This window comes from Panthera pardus, unplaced genomic scaffold (assembly GCF_024362965.1).
Source record: "Panthera pardus isolate Hobbes unplaced genomic scaffold, ASM2436296v1 HiC_scaffold_2, whole genome shotgun sequence".
Taxonomy (NCBI): domain Eukaryota; kingdom Metazoa; phylum Chordata; class Mammalia; order Carnivora; family Felidae; genus Panthera; species Panthera pardus.
This window is the reverse complement of record NW_026526765.1, coordinates 24913008-24935688: the sequence shown is the minus strand read 5'-3', so window position 1 is coordinate 24935688 and position 22681 is coordinate 24913008. Positions and strand designations below refer to the sequence as shown.

Below are 22681 nucleotides of genomic sequence, written 5' to 3'. Positions count from 1 at the left end.
CATCCACTGTCTCTCTTTCCTGCACTGGACACAGGAGGTCTTCAGTAAATATTACAGAAGGAATAAATAAATGAAAGATGAATCTGAACCTCCCAATACTCTTGCTAGGCCCTTTGGGACAAGCATTAAGTGATTGCAAGATTGACTCAACATGAATAGCCAGGCCTAAAACTAAAAGGCTTTCGTGAGGCTGGTATCTGCTGCTTTGGGCCAATGTTAATTGATCATTAATTGTTATGCAAATATACTGATACATTCATTGAGGGATGAAAAGGAAAGATGTGTTTTCTTATTTTCTTTCTAGTAGTATTTCTGAATCCTGAGAAATGTGTACGTTACATATACTGTATATATTGTATATACTTACACTTTTGACATTATTTTTGGATTTGAGATACATACATTTGAATCTATATCTGTCCATTATCTTTTTGAGTGCATACATATTAAGCATAAAAGGCATAAGAGTTCAGCAGTCAAGAGTATGGGCCATCAAACTTATCTCTGACAGGTACAGTTGACTGTTGAACAACATGGGTTTGAATTGTGCGGGTCCACTTATATGTGGATTTTTTTGATACTGTACAGCACTGTAATTGTATTTTCTTTATAATTTTCTTAATAACATTTTCTTTTCTCTAGCTTACTTTATTGCAAGAATACAGTACGTAATACATACAACATACAAGATATGTGTTATTGACTGTTTATGTTATTAGGTCAACAGTAGACTATTAGTTAAGTTTTGGGGGACTTGAAAGCTATACACAGATTTTCAGCTATATGGAGGATGGTGCCCCTAACTTTTGTGTTATTTAAGGGTCAACTCTACTAGCTGTGTGACGTTGGGCAAATTGCTTAACTGCTCTGTTTTCTAGTCTTGTCTTAAAATCAGGAGGATTGACAGAATTTACTTCAGAGCATTGTTATGAACATTACATTCCTATAAGACATTTAGAACAGTGCCTTGAGTATTGTAAGTGTTCTCTAAGTGTTAGTTTTTATTGTTATCCTACTCAGTTTTCCCAGTCATCTTTCTTATTTTTGTATTTCATGATATTTTTAAAAGAATATGTAGGGTTATTTGAATGGGAGGTGAAAAAAGTCACTCAGCAAAAAAGCAATTGTTTTATTTATCATAGAACATGTATAGTAATATACATGGATATTAAAACTGTAAAAGAAAAAAATCTCAGAACAATGTTTAGTTTATGCTTGGATTCTTAAAAAGAAAATACATTGAAAATGTAAACTCAGAGGTACTTCCTGTTTCCAAACATAAATTAAGAATTAAAAAATCAAAATGACAGACTTCTTGCTAATCTGCTTAGGAAGGCATAAATTGTTAATCAGGCTCCAGGCAACATTGTTTCATACCAAGTTTAATAAAAAGTCTGCCTGAAGGAAGAAGAGGTCTGGTGGCCCGATTTTGAAGCTGGGCAGCTCTATTTTCATGCTTAGTCCCTCTAGCTCTCAGGACACCATGGATAGGGTTTCCTTTGAAATCAGCTCCTTTTAAAGGAGTCAGAATTATTAAAAATGATTAGCGTGGGATAGAAAAGTTAGATTTTTTCACTGCTGTGAATGGACTTGAAAAGGAAGTAAATTGGGAAAATATTTATTGAAGAGAATCTTGTAGCTTGTATGAGAAGTTTACCTAGTAAGCATTTATTGAGCCCTCACTATGTGCTTATATTTGCTAGTGATGCTTTCACCTTAAAACTGTGATCTGGAGATGGAGAAGTGATATTTTAAAATTGTTTCTCCTTTCTCCTCAACCTGGATTTATTTATTCCATAAGCCATCTTATACGTGGATCAGGTGTGCTTTTGCCGTGCAGGGAATCAAGTAAGGAGTTTTCTAAAAGTCTTGGCATTGTTTTTAGGAGTACTTGTCATTCAGGTAAAAACTAAATTGGAAAGTATTTGACAAGCAGGGCATCTTTTGAGCAGTTGGAGCCTCATGGCTGTTTCTTTGGATTGCTGAGTTTAACACTCAGCCTAAATTGCTCTCCTTGCTTTACAGTCTTTCTTAATAACATTACGGATATTAGTGTATATTTCTCAGTTACAAAGCAAGGCGAAGTTTGGCTCTTGTTTTCTGTGATTAGTTTCTCTAACCAGACATGATGAAAAGATTGTCATATAGATAAAAAAAGAAAAAAAATAAGCCTTTTAAAAATCCATTTTAATTTAGTGACAAATTGGGAAGCAAACATATGCTCTATAAATGTTCAGAACATTCAGGGTGCAAAGCAAACTTCTTGTTCTTAAGAGCCCAATTAATCCAGCATAGGGTTTCAAATATTTCTCCTCTCTCTGTCCACTGTATAAAAATCTTTGACTACATTACATTAAACTCAGTCACTTTAGAGCATTTTGCTCTATGTAGCTTTTGCCTTCATATTTTCAATAAAGTTACTGTCTTATTTAGCATTCTGTTTGGTGAGAAAGTGGTTATTCACCTGATCACCAGACATCTTGCAGTGTCCCTCCCTCTATTGTGGTCATTTCTTTAATTTGATTCCAGTGTTTTTTAGAACACAAAATACACACACATTTAAATTCAATGGGAACGTTTTTAAGAAAAACAAACCATGGTGCTATTTGGAAAGATATTTTGGAGTGTGGCATCTGAGAATTAAAAGCAAACTTGAGGAAGAAAAGGAAGTATCATGAGACAAAATTTTTAAATATGAGATCTGTATTTGGCATGCCTGCACTTATTTCAAAGGCAATTTACCTGCAGGTAAATATACTTTCTCTGAATTCAGAACTTATTGCAGAGTTAGTACTTTCTGGATATGGAGGTTTGGGACCACTCCTCTTGATGATACTAATCAGTAAGTGACCCCTTGATTCTGCTGTCTTAGTTAGGACTTGCCCCAAATATTTTCTTTTTGGTAAAAAGACAGATAGGAGTCAGGAAGAGAGTGAAATTGTGGCACTGATATTTATCACAAGGCCTCCAACATGGAAATAATTTATGAAACACTGACAAAAATCTCAACTAGATACTTTTTAAACAAGTAGTTTAATATGAGAATAATTGTTGGGAGATACAGTAGCTTGACTTGGTTCCAATTAGGATTCAGTAGTAATATTCCAGTCTTGGTGGATTTTATCATTTTACATTGGTGATTACTTAGTCTGACCACACCATTTTGATCTGTGTTAAATTAGAACCTGTTGCTAAGGAGAGCTTAGAATATTTTAGCTGAATGTGAAATTGAGCAGTTTCAAACATTTTGTAAAATGGATGATAGTAGATTAATGAAACTCTCTTTTTTTAATCCTGCAAAAGAGGTTTAAGCTTTGCAGCTAAAAATATGATAAGCTCATTTTCATGACTGAAATCTACACTATAAGCTAGAAGGCAATTGCTTTTCGAAATAAAAATGCAAACCTTAAAATACAATGCAGCATCTTAGAAAATTTGTATTTGTCCACAATTATGTAAAGTTCACTTTTATGGAAAAAAAAGATACCTCTTTTATAATGTGAATGGTTCAGTTGAGCTGGGTTTTCATTAAGTCATCAAGTTAGATGTAAATTTAAAACTTTGTTTTCCGCTGAAGAATCCACTATGTAATCAAGTGGGCAAATTCATTGTTGATGACACATTCTGGCCGAGAGCTTGGCAAAGCATGCCTTTGGAGGACTTGTTAATATAGTCAAAGACTGTATTAGTATTCCAAACATTTGTATTAATCTCTATAAGGTTTAATTAAGGGATCCAAGGATACCTTTTGATTGAATGACTTTAGTTTGTCTTTTTGGCTATTTGACTCTTAAATATCATTATAATTCCCCTTTACTTTTTATTCATCCAAATAAGGAAGAGAAGTAGGTCAATCATTTTTCAACATGATGTTATTCATTATCTAACCCAGTCTCCTCAGACTTTTGGATTTTATGGAACATTAACGGTTTCTTTTTTTTTTAAGGAGGTAGGGTTGACTTTGGGTTGCTTGCCAGATTTTAATTTTGATAAGGGTAAAAAACAACATAATCTATCCGTACACTTTTGTGAAAGAATTGACATGTTAACTCTAAAGAAGGAGGAAGGTCACTGGGTACTTAAATAAATTGAGATTTATGAAAAACCCAATAGGTTGTCATAATTTTTTATATCCAATCACTGACCAATAATTTTTTTTTTCCAAAGATGGACACTTTGGATAGCCTGGGGAATCACTGACTTAGATAAAGCTCACTCAAAACAACCATCAGGCCATTACAATAAAATAAAAACCTAAATTTTATAATGTGTCCCCCAAATAGTGGTCAAAAGTTCGAAGGAAAGTTTTAATTCTTCTTTACATTGGGAACTTTACAAAATGGTACAAACACATGAAATTTCTAAAGCCTAAATCCTCATTTTATCTGTAAGTTTCCATGTCTGCTCCTTCACAGCATATTTATAAGTAACAATTTATAGATTTAAAGTTCCTCTTCAGTTTTTAATGCCATAATTAAGTGGAGATGATAAAAAGCAACACTGCCCAACAGCTAGAAGTTACAGAAAGGAGAGATAGAGAAAACTCACTAACCTCCCTGGTCATCAAGTATCTCAAATGTAAATGATGGATATTGGGTAAAGTCATTTCTAAGCTCCAGTGTCCCACATTCTCTGATTTTACTTGTAATTATCACATTGTCCATGAAAGCTGGATTAACTACATGACTTTTTGAATACTGGCAATAGAAAGAATAAGGTTTAATGAAAATGGCTCATCAATATCAACCATATATAATATTACTATATAGCTAATAGGATGTCTTCCTTCCCCACCCCCAACTTTTTTTTTTTTTTTTTTTTTTTTTTTTTTTTTGGTGTGAAATTTTACTGGGGAGAGAAATCATTCAGAACAAATATTGAACTATGATGGTAATTAAATAACAAAATTGTGGTCATCAAAGAAGAAAAACATTATTTTTACTCATCATATAAGGAGGGGAAATACTATGACCTCACTCAACTCTACCCATAGTCCTAAATACTATGTACAGTGTGAGAATATCCAATGCACTGAGAAAGGACTCATGCTTTCAAAGAGTGCTGCACAGGTGGGATGCCCCTGTCAAGGAAATGAATAGTTGTCATTTTTAGCTTCCTTCCTCAAATACTCCTCCAACATGAGGCTATCTCTGAAGGTAAGAGATCATTTATTCTCTTATAAAAAGTACCATTACACTCAAATGGCTCACACGACACTTTTTACTACAATTATAAGCTGTAATGCATGCTTGCAAGTAGTTTTTCAAAAATGAGTAACCTGCAAGAATTTTTCCCAGCCTTAAAATCTGCATTGCTTTGGTCAAAATAATCAAATCATTCCCATGCCCTCTGCTGCTATGTATTTCTCAGAGAGTCAGACTTTAAATTCTAAGATAGCACAAGTGTTAGTAAACAGCACATTCATTAAGTGCTTAGCTCAAGCAGAAATTCCCTGGAAATTCGAACCAAAAAAGGGCCAAATAAAAAGGATATAAGTATAGCATTTTCCTTTTTACTTGGTGTATTATCATTACTATACAGAATACATGTAAAATGCTTAGAACAGCATGTAACATGTAGAAAAGCTCAGTAAAGTTTTATTATCATTTACTTTATCATTAATTTTTTAATGTATAAAAAATCTGAGCCTAATGGTTAGTGTTTTTTTTTTAATCTTGGCTGTCATATATACATATATATGTATATAAATATATACATGTATATGTGTGTGTGTGTGTGTATACACACACACACACACACACACACACACACACACACACACTAACAGGCATGCGTAGGGGTGGAGAGGACTGTCTTGCTAGTTCAGTCTTTCATCATGCTTTCCCACATATAGAATTGAAATGGGTGACTTATATTTGAGGTGTCTCACTATTATATATTTTGGTTTGCATGTGCTAGAAGATCACACAGTAGATCTATTTAGTTTGCAGAACAATAAAGATAATAGATGTAGAAGAGTCACTATTCTTCAAAGCAGTAAGAAAACCTCTTTCTTTGATTCTCCTGAGATTTTAGACCACTTTTTAAAAAACGTATTTCTTTGGTTATTTTATGATCCATGCAGGATCATTTCCTTTAGATAGTGATTTTTTTAAAGGATCATCTTCAAATTTACATTCCATTGTAGAGAAGTGTAGTGTTTATAAACATGTTAATGATGTTGTGTTTATAAGATTGTATTTAATAGTAGCAATATTTATAAAGTAGAAAATGCACATTGTGTAAAAACAGCAATTTTGATTCTATTTCTATTCTTATGTTTCCCTTTTATGTAAAAATTCATCTCTTCATTTCTTTTCCTTTGCTTATACACCTCCTCAATTTATTTTTCTCTTGTTGCTTTCCATTCCTATAACTTATTGAGTCTCCTAAACATCTTTTGGGCAGATGTACCAATTTAGGAAATTATAGAAAGAAAAAGCACAGTGATTTCAAGTGATGAAATATGAAGACAGATTATTCCCGGTGGTGGCTAGCTTTATATTTCTCATATTCATAAGATACTCTCTTCCACAAGATAGCACTGCATATGGTAGGAGAAGCTTGGGACCCATGCTGCCCATTTATACTGCACATCAAGTTTAATAGTACCATTCTGGCTTTAATTAAACTCTTCCTCTCATAAATCTCAGCAAGATGATCTGATTAATAGAGGAAATAAGCACCTAACAGTGTTAGTATAAAGGTATTAAACAGATGAAACAAGGTAAAATAACCTCTAATCTGTGGGGATGAGGGACACAGCGCCCTCTGCATATGTGTCTAGTTTACATTTATGCCTGTGTGCTCAGAGCCTTCTTTCTTCAGTGAGTTATCTTTGTTGGAAGAGTTAAAAATTTCCTGGGTAGTACAGTCTTAAACAACTAGATACTGGTTGTATCTGGTCCCCTCTGACCCAGCCATTTTGGCTCAAAGAGCTTTTAGTCCATTTTACTTTTGTAGTAAATGAAGGTGCACCACCTTTTTGAATAGTTATTTGTATGAATTTCCCCCTCTTCTCTTCCTACTTTGTAAGTGATGGCGTTACAAAGACTGTATACACTTGGCTCTACATCTAATTAGGGATAACCTGCAGTTTCTCATATGACTGCTTTGAAAAAGGGAGCATTCCTTAGGAATAGCACTTTTAAAATGTAGGCCAGTTAATCTTCATAAGAGGAAAGCTTAAACAAAAATATTAGATCTAGGGAAGTGCCCCAACCTCATCTGTCTTCAAAGTAAAATAAAAATCCCAATGGAGAACAAAAAGAGAAATAAAAGACTGAGGAGGAAAAAAAAAAAACCAACCCAAGCCCTACATTTCTATATTTCTTCTCTAATATTATCGGAACAGTGTCACAACTGGGTGTGCTCTCTCTCTCTCTGTGTGAGAGTTTTACTTTTTTTCTTTTAGCAATTTCCCTATTAGCATGATGTTCTTGAGTCTTTGTATTTAGAATCATTATTCAGAAAAAAAAAATTTGTACCAGAGAATGTTTGATTATCTACATTTTCACCTTTTTGTGAAGCAAATAAGGTGAGCTCAGTAGACACTAGCTAGCTGAAACACTATTAAAAAATGCAATTCAGACTGAGTCACTGTTCGTTATTTTTATAAGCGAGACCCTAATTCTGATCAACCCCAAAGAATGGTTTGCCGTGACTAAGCAAGCAGCACAAGGCAACTGGCTTCTGCCGGATGTTATCTCATTTGGAACACATTTCAAACTTTAGAACAGATTTTTAAATTGGAAGTTGCAACCTGCAGACTGTCAGCAGAAGAAGCTGATTCACCCCTAGAGAACTTACTTTAAGTCCCAGGCAGACTTTTTTAAGGAGCAGGTTACCTAAAATGTGTTGTGATACATCAAAGAGAAAAATAAAAACACCTCACAAAATTAGGGTGATGCATGCATCCAGACAGCATTTGGACATTTAATATATGCTTATTTGAATAGGGACTTTATATTATAAGCCTTTAGTTTAATATACTTGTGAATGTTTATGGATCTCTAAAAGGTTAATTAAATTTTTTTCAGCAAATATTTCTTTAGTGGTGGGGGTGCTTTTCATGGAAGTTTTGAGTCATAACTATAATGCCGTTATTATTATTGGGTAAATTTGAATGAAGGAAGTACAGTCTTGGCAAGGTCAGAAATAAGGAAAATCTTATATTGATGGTAGTGAATTCTTTATTAATTGGCTAATGCTTTTATTTGGAACCATAGAAAAGTTACTGAAAGTCTGCATGCCCAGCTCACTGTGCAAATACTCCTGAGTTCCTTAAATTAGAGGAACCACACACATGAGAGCAATAATAATGATTTTGACCTGGCATAAATGTCAAGGTGGTACTTGGAAAGCTGTTATGCACTTATTACCTTAGATAACAAAATCCAGATGCAGCTGAACTACAGGGAGAAATGCATGGAGTGACCCACTAGAGGTCCCTTCCAACTAAAAAAAGTTTCGATAGTTCAAAGGATGCAGCCTTGGTAAGTTGGCATTATGACTGCAAAGCAAGTAAGGGCCAGAAGGGGGGACCACACATTTCACTTCCTAAGGAGGATATGTGGTTTTATTAAAAATATTTGTCATATTTTATCATTTTTAAAAATCCCTGTGTATATTATACATATGTGTGTATATACCATATATATTAGATATTCAAGAATTTGTTCCAACTTATTGACACATTTGCCAGAATGAAGTGTCTTTTGATGTCCTGGAATTGTAGTTGTGCTTTCTAGAAATTTTCACTGTTTCAAGTTTCACTGTTTCACTGCTTCAAGTTTCTCACAAAATATTGTGAGAGAGACTTTTTTCTTAAAAAATGAAGAGTGCCTTAAAGTGAGTTTTTACTTGCAGAGCTGATGGAAGTGGTGGGTGGAGGAGGTAAGGTACACATTTTCTGAGAGTAGGCTACTTGGTAGAAAATGACTTTGTTTCTATACATTATCCTTGCAAAGTTAGCATTAAGAAATATAATTGCAATAAATTGATGTAAAAGCCAGATAGTAAAGGGACTAAAAGTCCCTATAGAGGATCCAGTCTGTCACTTATAATGGCAGTAAAAGATAATTTTAGACAAGTACAGTAGAACTAAACCATTGCCATTTTCCTTCAGAACTGTGCTGCTGCCTCTCATGTTTTCCTGAAGAAATTTGTTACTTCCTCTGCTTCAGAAGTATGCCATGAACCATCAAAGTAGGTAGAAAAAGAGCTGCCTTGTATTTCCTCCCAATACCTTTTTAATTAGAACAGACCAAAAACAAAAGGGGGTGAGATACAGTCCTATGCAATTGTATTTTCGAGTACATATTGGATTTCTTTTAAGTTTCTGAGCTCTGCATTGAAAATCTGGCCTCTGGTATAAACTTTGCCCTCTTCCTTTTGACATGATGAAGACATCTGCTTGATCATACCCCCCTTTTTTCACACAACTTGTTTTCCGGATCTCTAAAATAGCAAACACAGAGCCATGCAAGTGCTATTACACAAAGGATGATGCTCAAGCTAAACTGGAAGAAATTTTTTTTTTTTTCTCCTAAAGTAGAATCGTAAAGGCTTTCTTTTCAGGTAAAGGTATCAGCAAGAAAAGAAAAAAAAAAAAAGAAAAGAAAAGCAATCCTTGGCTACTGTTTGTATAAGCATATTTGTTGTTCATTCTTAGAAGAGTTGTACATTTTCTAGGTATATCTCTGTGTTCCTTTTCCAATACAGAGAAGAGTTTATTATCCCCTGGATAATAAACAATCAGAAAGCCCATATTTTGCATGTGCACCCCTCTAGAGCAGCCATACATCTACATACCAGCCACTCCAGCTATGTTTGAAGGAAAAAATCTCTTCTTTCCCACATTATGTGCTTCAGTAAGTGAAAGTGAAGATTGGCGGAGACAGGGGCTGACATACTTCTATAGTGTAAATATTATAATTAATATAGCTTTACCAAAAAAATGAAGGAGGGAGAGGGAAATGTGGGGCTATTCCAGATGATTAAACTTCTTGGTACTTGAATTTTCTCAGTAGTTAACTCAGGTGAACAGCCCTTTGGACTAACAAGGACCTGCATATAACTCCCCATAAAATATGGATTTTATTGCAGCAGTGAAAACACTTCTCAGCACCACGCTGACCTCTCCAGCAGCCTCCATCTCGAGATCTCCGATAACTCTTGGCAGAAGAATATTTAACTACAGAAGTAAACCCGGCTCTCAACTGCTGCAGTACACAACACAGCAACATTCGCTCTTACTAAATTCGGGGATTAACGCATTGGGGGCTCCGCTTTTCCTGCATCGGACACCTACAACCCGGCATACTTGGTCTGCTCTCCAACCAGTCCGGGGGAGGCGTTATCCCCCAGATTTGTGCCTGGCCAGCCGTGGAAGAGCACCATCGAGCTGCGTCGTCCACATGACTTTTCCCTGGACAGTGTGCTCCATTTTCGGAGTCCAATGTTGGACTTTCCTTGCAACCCAAGCATTTCTTTCCCTATGTGAGCCGGCAGGCATTTCCCAGAACGTGCAAGCTAACAGTTTTCTTTGGCTCCTTCTCTGAGCCATACCATCTATTTAGCTTAAGTTTTCCTTATTGGGAGCATTCAGGAGTTTTCAAGCTACCTGATTTTCTGCTTTACCCCCCAGGCAAGAAATGTAACTCAGCCAAAGCAGTCCCCGCACAGACCCTTGTGATGTGGGCAGGTGGAAATAAATCAAGCCCCCAACGGTTCTGCGGGTCCTGCACGCACCAGCGCCCTTGGTAATTGACCAGCCAACTTTGCAAATGCCGGAGCTCTCCTGGCAGCCTCTGCCCGCGGAGAGGAAGGCAGCGAGTTCTTCCCGGCGGCCCGTTACTTACGCTCCCACCCAGCCCCAGGGTGGATCGGTCTTACCAGAAGGCGGAGGAGCGGCGCCCAGACTCCCCGGAAACCCGCGCCTGTCCTGGGCAGCGGCAGCAGCGCCGCCCGCGCAGCCGGACCCGCGCGCCTGCCCCGACCCGGGCTCGCAGGCTGAGCATCCCTCCCAACTCCGGCGTGCGGCACCCATCGGGCAGAGAGGACTCTCTCTCTGATTGGCTTCCATCAACGCTACAGAATTAAAAAAAAAGAAAAGGCTTGCACCACCACCACCACCGCCAACAGAGACCGAACCCACCTCTGCTTGCCTTCCTGCGCCCGGGGAGACCCTGCGACCCGCCCAGGCTGCTCCTGCCTCCGCTGCTTCTGCAGTCGCGGGCTCTGCCTTTCTTGCTGCCGCGGCTGAAACTGCAGCTCTTGGGATGGGAAGGTTACGGGCTCCCGAGAGCTGGCTCTTGTGGGCACACACTGATTTGCAAGTGAATGAAGTGGGAGGGAGCAAAGAGAGGAGGACTTTGTTAGAGAGGCCCAGTGCCTGCCCCCGCCCGCCCCCTCCCCTTGACAGAATGACTCCCTGTGTTTGAAGTCCTGAGCAATTCGCTCCCGGTAACACTCCCTCAGCCCCAGGCTTTCCTTTCCTTTCCTTTCTTATTTTTGGGGGTTAAAACATACTCAGAACTTGTGTGACTCTGTCTGTTTCCTCCTTTATACTGCCAAAATGCACCTTGTGCTATTATCAGCTACGGTCGGATGTTCTTTTTTTCTTTTTTTACCGACCGAGCAATTATAATTCCCAGGGACACAGTACCTCATCGCTATCAGTTGGCCAGCTTCGTGTTATAGCATGCATAACATGCACACATATAAAACAAACCGGGTCTCCTGAGATAACAATACCGATGGCTTTTCTACACAACATAAACAGGCGTTCTCCAGACGGAAGCAGACACAGATTCAGACGTGTCTTTCCTTCTCTCCTTCCAGGAAGACAGGTTTTTTTGCATAGTCCTGTGATCTCTGGTACTTTGTCGGAGTGAGTAACCCCAAGATGTAGCACGAAGGTGTGCATCCCTGGGCTTGCAGAAACACTCGAAACCCAACCCTTCAGGCTTGCTGATGACTTATGGCTGATTCCATCTTTCTAAATGAGTTAATACAAGGGTACAAAAGACTTGCAGAAGAAGAGTGTGTAATGATATTCAAGGTCTGCTTAACGGTTTAAGATCTTTCAGGAAAGTTCCTGAAGTGGGATAACCTCTAAATTAAACTCTTTTTTACCCTTTGCAGTTGGAATGGCTATATTTACAGTTGCAAAAAAGTAATTTTTAATATTAACTGCACAGATCTTAAGCATGCCAAAGTATTATTAAATGAGAGTTATGGTTTTCTACATAGGAGATGTAGACATGATGGAGCCAGACACTGTTGGGTTAGGAAAATTAAATCTAATTACCACAGTGATTGCACCCAGGGTCAGCAGCATCCCAAACCAGCTGTTTGAGTAAGCTGCAAGTTCACAGAGAGATTTCCATTGCACGGTGCTCTAAAAACAAAATGCAGGCTACTTTGGCCTCTGAGTGATTAAACTGGTTGGAGGCCGGTCTCCTTCCCAGCTGAGCTCTTAACTAGAAAATCTTTTGTTTCACCAATAGAAGTTCAGGCATTTAAATAAAGCCGAAATCAAAGTAGTACCTCTAGGCAGTCAGTGCTTCAAAGAAGTGTACACGGAATGGTTTTAGCACAGATGTTCCACACATGCAAGATGGAAAGACTCTGAATTTACTTCTTGAAAAGATCTTCCCCTAGCCATAGAATTGCCACCAAGTTACAAAGAAAGACTGAACATTTTCTCTTCATGCAGCTATTTAAACTCTTGTGGAGAAAGGATAGGCAAGAAGAAAGCTGCTTCTGATTCGTAGTTCATTCCTCAGATTATGAATTTCTTACACATTTAATTGGAAATACTACCCCTTTATGTTTGTATAGTCCTTCATTGATTACAAAATACTTTCATAGACTATTTAATTCTTCTTTCAACAAGTGGTATGATTTTCCCTCATTAGGACGGAGGAAATAGATGGATGAAGAGATCGCATAGGTTAAGTAACATGTCTAAGTCAATAAAACTGGTAAGCAGAAGAAGCAGAAATATTCCTAGAAAAACTGTGCAGCTGTATATGTATACATATAAAATCTACATACTATACATATATGCAATATATATGTAATTGTAAGTATGCTGATAAAAATAAGTTAGACTTTAAGACTACCTTTTATAGAAATATATGCAAATTAACTGATTTTAATGCTAAAAGTTGGAATAATAGTGAAGTTGATGTTCACCCACTGAACAAGTTAATATCTCACAAAGGAAATCTCTAATTGTTTGTAACATGCTATTCTTTAAACCCCATTAAGCCACATATCAAAAGTGGTTAAAACAACTACTTTTTATTAAGAATGGATAAACAATTTGTTTCTGAACAGTTCAAGTGGCAGCTTTGAATTACAGAAAGGATGGCACTTTTTATACTAAAAAGAGGTTGTGTGAATATCTCTAGTAACATTTACCACAATTATTATTAATTTCCAATTAATAATGATATATATGTGTTTAGTTTTTATTTTAGACAGAGAGAGAGAGCGTGCAAGTGAGTGCGAGCACACGAGTAGGGGAGAGGGGCAGAGGGAGAGGCAGAGAATCCCATGCAGGCTCCATGCTCGGCATAGAGCCCAACACAGGGCTCAATTCCATGACCCTGGGATCATGACCTGAGCTAAAATGTAGAATTGGATGCTCAACCGACTGAGCCACCTAGGCACCCCAATAATATTGATATTGATGTAAATATCCATAATTATCTTATCCCAATTCCTGAGATTAAAGAACGGAGAGTTACTAAGGTTAAATGATTACCTGGTGTTTCCAGTTCATTCTCTGGCATGCCAAAACATGCTGATAAATCATGAAGTTAATTAGAGATAGTTAAACAAATGGGGAGGGGTGTCTTTGCTACCATCATGTGGGATCTTCTTATGAAATGTGAGTGGGACTTCTGCAGGGCCTCTGGAAAGGCCTGGAAACAGACACCCAGGAGCTACCAGCACTCTGCCTACAGTGCTACTTTTTTCTCACTGCGCTTCTGCTGGAGTTTCCTATCACAGTCCCTTCCTCTGTCGGAACTTCATACCAGCACAACTGACAGTCCCAGAGCTTACCTGTTGGAAAGAGAGTGTCTCCCTCTTTTTGCTCCATTTTCAGTTTCATGATTGATCAGGCATATATTCTGGACCCATCAGCTGGAGCTGGGGCGGAGTGGGGGTTGGGAGGCAGTGGGGTTACCTACATCCAGGGTCACCTAGCAGCTAGGAGTGTCCTTGTGAACTGGGAAGACATCCCTAAAAGTGTCCCATTTCACATATTCTCTTGTTTAGTAATTTGGTACAGCTGAAGTACCTCATCAGCTTTTAGGCTACTTCATTATTTTATATGCTTCAGTCAAAATTACTTGTACTTCTCTCCTTTACAGCTTGCAAAGTTTCAATTTAAAAAAAAAAAAACTCCTTCATAGACCATTACTAGGGATATTAATTTTGATGAGGGATTTTTCAACTTCCACTAAATCTCTCTTCAGATGATTAAGAGGCTATCTTATCCTTATAATGGGAATGCATATAAATAAATAATTACAAGTTCTCTGACTTTCTTTTCAATAATATACATCTGTATGCAATGATTATCTGGTACGAACATTTTCATGATCATCAACAATTATTCTTGATTAGAAGAAAAAGTTCACTTTTAAAACCATACGCCTAATTAAGAACCTTGGCATGGGTTGTTGTACTTGAACCAATCCAAATCTTCCATCTAAAATTTGCCTTAAGTATGTTGTTACCAGAAAAAGTACACACCTTATAATGCTTATTACTTAATATCGCAGTGTGCACAAGTGAACAGACTTCACTGAGGAATGAATGCCTGTTCTCCCACTCTGCTCTGTGTGTGTATGTGCACATGTGCACGTGCATACATACACGTATACGCCCACCCCAGTGTTTAAGGGAGGAAAAGGGTTTAACCACTCAGGGTATTATTGAACTGAAACAAAGGAGACAGGAAACCTCAATGGAATTCCCCTTTTGTGCAGCCATAGACATCTCAATACAAGCTAAAATAAATTCACACAAACTTCATGTGCTTATCCAGGTTTTCTAATCCTGGGAGGGTTTCCAATACTGTATTTAAAATGGGTTGGATCCCAGGATGCATTAAGACATTTCTCCTCTTGATCATTGTATTTGACTCATCACTATAGGTAGATTACAACAGCCAGGAGATTTCCAAATGAGATAAATGCACAGCAACACAGTGTTATTGACCTATCCAGGGCATTTTAGTACTCTGGGAATTTCAGGGTCGGTAGAGTGTACTTCAACTTTTTGCCAGATTCTTTTTACATTTTATTCACTGCTTTGTGGTAGAATCTAAATTTGCCTGATCAGATATGTACAACCCATGGTGGGTGGACTGTACTATGTCAATGAAGGGGTATGTCCTTGTTCAGAAGAAATGACGCATTAGGAGGATAAGTATCAGTATATTTTCTTAAATAACTGCTATAGACCAGAATGAGTGGAAAAGCCTACACTTACATCTAGAGAGTAAAATAATTTCCTTCCTTTTGCTAATTCCTCTCTCAATTATAGGATCACTCTATGGGAATAGTGGCAAGCTGGAGTAGGAAACAATATAATAACATGTTCAAAAATATTTTGGGACTTTGAATTAACATTTTACAAATTTTGTCAAAAAAAGAAAAAGATGAGGACAAAGACAAGAAGAAGATTATCCTCTGTATGGGTATAAATGTTCTTTTTAGAATAGACCAGACCTCACCTAGAGCATTCTTTTCCTCTTTAGGTATCACACTTAAATACCCCTATTCTCGTTTTGCCCCTGCTTTTGTGTTTCCGCTATACTTTATAAAACACCTATTAGTACCTTAGCTATACTTTATTGTTTACATATTCTTTTCATCTACTAGACTGCATATCACTGAATTACTGAAGGTAGAGCATTTGTCTGTTTCATCATCATTTTATCTCCTTATGCTTGAAAGTATGTTTGGTGTTGACATGTATAAATAAGTAGAAATTGAGATAAAGTAAAATGGATTTAGTACACAGAAACTGGAGATGGCACATAGACTTAAAGACCATGTTTATATACTAAAGGTAATGGGACTGAAAAGAGAAGGTTCAAGTAGGCCATGAACACTCTTTAAGTACTTGATGAATTGTCCTACAGAAGAAAATTAGACTGGCTTTTAATATGATGGAATCTTCAATTATTATCAACTGGTGAAGCCACTGGAAGATATTGAACTTCACTGATTATAAGACACCCATATTTTCATATGGTAACATCTCTCAAATTATGATGCTTCTTACAATTGACAACGATAAGAAAGCATCATGTCATGGTATAATTGGCAGTGTCTCTTCTTAGTGACACATAAAATAATGGTAAGCTTACTACCATTGGCATCTTAGATCTGATGACATGCAGATGGTAGATTTCAGCTTAACAAATGGAAGAATTTTCAAACTATTAGTGCGGTTCAAGATGAAGGGTACTGGCAGCTTCAGGATAGAGATGAAGGCATGCAATCACAGACTAGACAAACACTTGTTTTAAGTGAACTCAAGCATCAAGTTTGGGATTGAATAATCTTTTACATCTTTGTTAAACCTGAGTTCCTTGAATTTTGATCTAACCCTCTTATTTTTGTAGATGAGGAAACAAGGATCATACAGGTTACATGCTTTGTCCACAGCCACACATCTCATTAGAGGTCAAGACTGGACTATACATACCTGCCATTTTCTAATATGAATACACTTTCATTTAATGCTTATCTTTGTTTTCTCTTCAGGTTTACAATGTAGAAAATGGGTACAGGTAATATTTTTATAAGAGCAATAATTAACATTACTACATGTATATGATGGGCCATTTACTTGTTCTTTACATGTATTATTTAGTCCGTCTGATAGCCTATGTGCTAGGTATTATTATTTTCATTTTCAGATGAGGAAATTGAGGAATGGGAAGTAGAATAATTTGTTCAAGGTCACACAGCTAATATGAGTCAGGTTGAGATTCAAACACACATTTTTGAAGTGTGTTCCTGTACTCTTAATCACTAGATAGGGACTTAACAGATTCACAAAATTTATTGTGTAATCTATAGGCAATGATGTGAAAATCAAAACTTGCCATAGCCAAAACTTTTTATTTTAAGTTAAACATGCTTTGGATGCTACATTACTATCTTCTTTATTATTTGCCTGAAGATATCTGGATAATGGATTCAGTTCTCTATTGCATTTATGTCCAAACAAAACCTTAAGTGCTTTTGTTAAATTTTAGGGCCAGCAGGAAGCAAAGAAAATTCGATTTTATTCTTTGCCATGTGTGTACCCAACCCATGCCTACTTCTATTCTCTTTCTATGTGGAAGTACCTTAAAGTTGAGAAAAACAGTATTTAACTTATTTCCTGACCTCTGTTTCTTATTCATTGTGGGCCCTTGGCGATCAGTAAAGATACGTTGACTCTTACTGGTCTTTTTTGAGGACAGCTATCTTTGTGTGCCTCTGGCCCCTCAGTGTCAGTCTTTATTTCTCAAAAAGGAATTCTTCATAGAGGATGCAGGCAGAATTCTTGGTCACAGCTGAGGTCTCCTCATTGCCCCCTGGGATACTGTACTTATTAGCTATCTTACAAGGAAAAATAAAACTGGAGAAAAAGCTGCTGATCGTCAGTTGGTAAGGAAATTTTTAAAGGACCTTAGTTAACTTCCTTTTGGAGGTACCTTTTCAGACATCATAGTATTCAGAACCTTAAAAAAAGTTCTCACATGCTGGTGATTTACTGAAAAAATGTGTAGTCCTGGCCAAGCCCTTTTCTCTTGGCCTTAGTTTATTTATCTGTAAAATTAAGGCGATGAAGTAGTTTTCTACTCCAGTAGTTTCTGCAAGTCTTTTCTTTACATGTTGCTATTTTGTTTGTGGCCACTAGGGGGACAAAGAGCAGACCTTTCTATTGAAACTTACTTCCCATTACTAATTTGGAATAATGTCCTTGCAGAACAACCATAGAGAAAGTGGATTTTTCTTAGTGAGACAGCGAACATTTTAAAATGTTTTTTTAAAAATGTTTATTTATTTATTTTGAGACAGAGAAGGAGAGAGTGCAGGCTGAAGAAGGTCAGAGAAAGAAGGAAAGAGAGAATCCCAAGCAGGTTCCATATTCAGTGCAGAGCTGATATAGGGCTCCGTCTCACAACCATGAGATCATAACCTGAGCGGAAGTCAAGAGTCAGAGGCTTGACTGACTCAGCCACCCAGGCACCCTGAGACCTCAAATATTTTTAAAATGCCTTTTATTAATTGTTATTAAACTGTGTTATGAACTAGTACTTCTTTGTAAAATTTGAGATTTTGTGGAAAATGATTGTATTAGTCCCTCCTTATCTGTGGGGAATGTGTTCCAAGATCCTCAGTGAATGCCTCAGATAATACTGAACCCTAAATGTACTATGTTTTTCCTATTCATACATACCTATGATAAAGTTAAATTTATAAATTAGATTCAGTAAGGGATTAACAATAGTAACTAATAATAAAATAGAACAATTATAGTATGCGATAATAAAAGTTATGTGAATATGGTCTTTATTTCAAAGTATCTTATTGTCCTGTATTTATCCTTCTTCTTGTGATGATATGAAATGATAGAATGTGTATGTGATGAGATGAAGCGAGGTGAATGATGAAGGCATTGTGATGTAGTGTCGGGCCACTGTTGACTTTCTGACAATATATCAGAAGGAGGATCATCTGCTTCCGGACTGCAGTTAACTGTGGGTAACTGAAACCATCGAAAGCAAAACCTAAGATAAGGAAGGAACTACTGTATTACTCTTTCTATAACCAGTAAAGTCTTTTAAGAATAATCATGTATCTCCATGAACATTACCATGTAGGAGATTTCACTAAGCACATTAAAAACATGAGCCTTTTGGGGCGCCTGGGTGGCTCATTCGGTTAAGCGTCCGACTTCAGCTCAGGTCATGATCTCACAGCTTGTGGGTTCGAGCCCTGCATTGGCTCTGTGCTGACAGCTCAGAGCCTGGAGCCTGCTTCAGATTGTGTGTCTCCCTCTCTCTCTGCCCCTCCCCCATTGTGCTCTGTCTCTCTCTCTCTCAAAAATATATAAACATTAAAAAAAATTAAAAACATGAGCCTTTTGAGAAGTATCACAAGCCACAATATTTTAGCAACACAGGTACAGACACTTAAAGGATATTTTGAAAATTTTTAGTGGTTATCAAAGTTGGTAGTAATTAGTTAATATTTTCAGAAATGAAAGCAGCACAAATAAGAAATATTTAATAGCATAGGAATGCAAGCTGGTGCAGCCACTCTGGAAAACAGTACTGAGGTTCCTCAAAAAACTAAAAATAGAACTACCCTACGACCCAGCAATTGCACTACTAGGTATTTATCCAAGGGATACAGGTGTGCTGTTTCGAAGGGACACGTGCACCCCAATGTTTATAGCAGCACTATCAACAATAGCCAAAGTATGGAAAAAGCCCAAATTTCCATTGATGGATGAATGGATAAAGAAGATGTGGTGTATATATACAATGGAGTATTACTCGGCAATCAAAAAGAATGAAATCTTGCCATTTACAACTATGTGGATGGAACTGGAGGGTATTATGCTAAGTGAAATTAGTCAGAGAAAGACAAATATCATATGACTTCACTCATATGAGGACTGTAAGAGACAAAACAGGTGAATATAAGGGAAGGGAAACAAAAATAATATAAGAACAGGGAGGGGGACAAAACAGAAGAGACTCATAAATATGGACAACAAACAGAGGGTTACTGGAGGGGGTGTGGGAGGGGTGAGGCGCTAAATGGGTAAGGGGCATTAAGGCATTTACTCCTGAAATCATTGTTGTACTATATGCTAATTTGGATGTAAATTAAAAAAAATAAAATTTAATTGCAAAGTTGAAAGGGAACTCCATGTTTTATACTGGAAAGATGCATAGTACACAATAATCTTTAAAATCAATTTAAGAGCTATTTTTTACTGAACACTTACTATGTGTTAGGCAATGCATTAAAAGCTTTTATTTGTTCATTTGTGTTTTAGATTCCACATATAAGTGAAATCATATGGTATTTGTCCTTCTCTGTTTAACTTCACTTAGCATAATACCTTCTAGATTTATCCATGTCATCACAAATGGCAAGGTTTTATTCTTTTTTATGGCTAATATTCCAGTGTGTGTGTGCGCGTATGCATGCACGTGTGCGTGTGTGTTGTGTGCATGTGCATGTGCGTGTGTGTGTGTACTCGCACACGCACACATTTTCTTTATCCACTCATCAGTCAATGAACGCTTGGGTTGCTTCCATATATTGGCTATCCAGAGAACAAACTGGTGGTTGCCAGAAGGGAGGTGAGTTGGAGGAATGGGTGAAATAGATAAAGAGGATTAAGAAGTTACAAACTTCCAATTATAAAGTAAATAAGTCACAGAGACAAAAAGTAAAGCAGAGGGAATAACAGCCAATAATATTGCCATGATGTTGTATGGTGCCAGATGGTGACTATACTTATCATGGCGCACGTTGAACAATGTATAGAATTGATGACTCACTGTGTTGCATACCTGAAACAAATATAACGTTGTATGTCAACTATACTTCAATAATAAAAAAAGCTTTTGTTCATCATATTTTGATTCTGTCAGCAACTCTATAGAGTAGTTACTTTATCATGCCCATATGTAAATGGAGAGTTAGGGTTTCATTACCATGCCTGTTACACCTCTGGCCTGTACTTTTACACTCCTGTACATACTTGTACCAACCAACTGTATCGCTGCCCATTGGTAATAGCCTATGTTATATTGTCCTTTCTTAATTATAAATTGCTTCATGTTAACTACTGCTTTCCATGTTTACTATAGTTATTTTTAGAAGAGGGTGCATTTGTTATTAGCCTTTGTGTTTTTGGGCAGAGCACACAAATTCAGAAAGGTTAAGAGTCCTGAACAAAAATCTACAGTTTGTCTTCAACAGAATGCATTTAGAAACAAGAATATTTTATCTTCAACTATTAGAACCAGAATCTGGAATGGCACGAAAATTTCTACTTTCTGAGCTCTTGATTTTGCAAAGCTTATGCTTATAGTCTGGTTGTCTCTAACTTAAAGCCAAGACCATAAAATTTTCAGAAAACTTGAAATTTCTCATTTTCGAACATCAATAATCACCTGATGTATCAAATGCTTATTATGTGCCAGTAACTCCAGTCAGTACTTTTTAAGTTGCCTTGTTTGATTCCTCATGAAAACTTTATAAAGTCAGTATTTATCCCATTATATAGATGAGGAACATGAACCTCAAAGAGATTTAGTAACTTATCCAAGGCCGCATAGTCAGCAAATAGTTGGATCTGAACCCAAATCTTAGGTGTGATTTGAATTCCACATACATATTGAGGTTCAAGGTATCATATTTGTTTGAAATGGCTATGGTGGCACTTTCTATTCTTGACTATAAATATGACCCAAGTTGCAACTGGTGAGACAGAAATCCTCTGGCTTTACGTGGAGGTGAAGAAGTATATGCAATGGGAGAGGAGGATGAGGTTTCTGTTGGTTTATTTTGCAAAATGCAATCATTTTTGCTGAAGAATAAGGCAGAGCTATCCTGTCCCTGGAGTGGTTGGCTCTGAGCAGTGGATCATGGTCGTTGGAATGTAAGCACTGTCTACTGGTGCGATAATATCCAGTTAGTCTGTTAATGTTCCAACCACCCCCAGTACTAGGTGGTAGAATCGTCTTGTCTCCTGCTGATCCTCACAGCTTAGCCCTTTAGTTTTAAAACTTCATTTCACTTTTTGTTCCTTTGGATATAATACTTGCTTAAAGTGAGAGGAAAAGGAAGCACAAAGCCTGCCTTCCTCAGTCCCCTTAGCCTCTTTGAGATGCTCCTGGAAGGGTTGGGGTGGGGGAGAGTTTTGATAAGATTATCTAGCAGTTCAAAATTAAATTGATGATCCTTCTTCAGAAGGTTTCATTTTAAATAACTGATGACACTTGTAAAGTTAGAACAAGAAATAGTACCATGTTATAATGCCCCTTTACTATTCTTTGTTTTTTCTTTGCTGGTATTTTTTATCTGTGACAATTTGTCCTGAGCATTTTGGATAAGTACATGCAAGTTATATTGTGAGCTTAAGATTGTAGTTACATTTGTTATTTTTATTTGTGCATTTATTTACAAATGTATGTAGCTTTCATGTAAGTTTTATTGAAACTTACTTGAAATAACATCTTTGCAATGAAGACTAGTAGATTCTTGAAGTGTGACTTGTTTCATGCACATGTGTAGTCAGACCCCTGCCCCTGCTCCTGTACTTAGGACTTTCCCATAAAATTCTGAATATGGCAGAATGATTGAGGGAACTTGAATTATTTGCATAAGTATTGTAAGACTGCGTTTAACTGTGATATTCTAGTATGAGTCCTTGCTATCTCTTCCTTCCTTTTCCTCCTGCTTGGAGAATCTAAGCTACCCAAAAAGAAAAATGATTATGTGATTATGATACCATAGCCAAGTGGTTATGGTGTATCTTACTAGAACATTTTTGGGCACATATCTTATTCCCCTAGCTTTCGTATGGCTCGTGATTACAAACATACAGAGTTCTTGAAGACTGA

The 22681-nt window shown here is 37.1% G+C and overlaps 1 protein-coding gene across 3 annotated transcripts in view; it reads right to left on the bottom strand.

Annotated features, from left to right (window-relative positions):
* CDH6 (cadherin 6) overlaps positions 1-11349 on the bottom strand; it is a 127046-nt gene extending 115697 nt beyond the window's left edge. The window contains exon 1 of one of the 3 annotated variants that reach the window (XM_019450732.2): positions 11159-11349. The gene's annotated coding sequence lies outside the window, so the exon portion shown is untranslated. Of the gene's footprint in view, positions 1-10896; positions 11049-11158 lie in introns of those variants that run through there. The other 2 variants (XM_019450737.2, XM_019450733.2) reach the window with 2 other exon arrangements.
* Positions 11350-22681: the final 11332 nt, after the last annotated feature.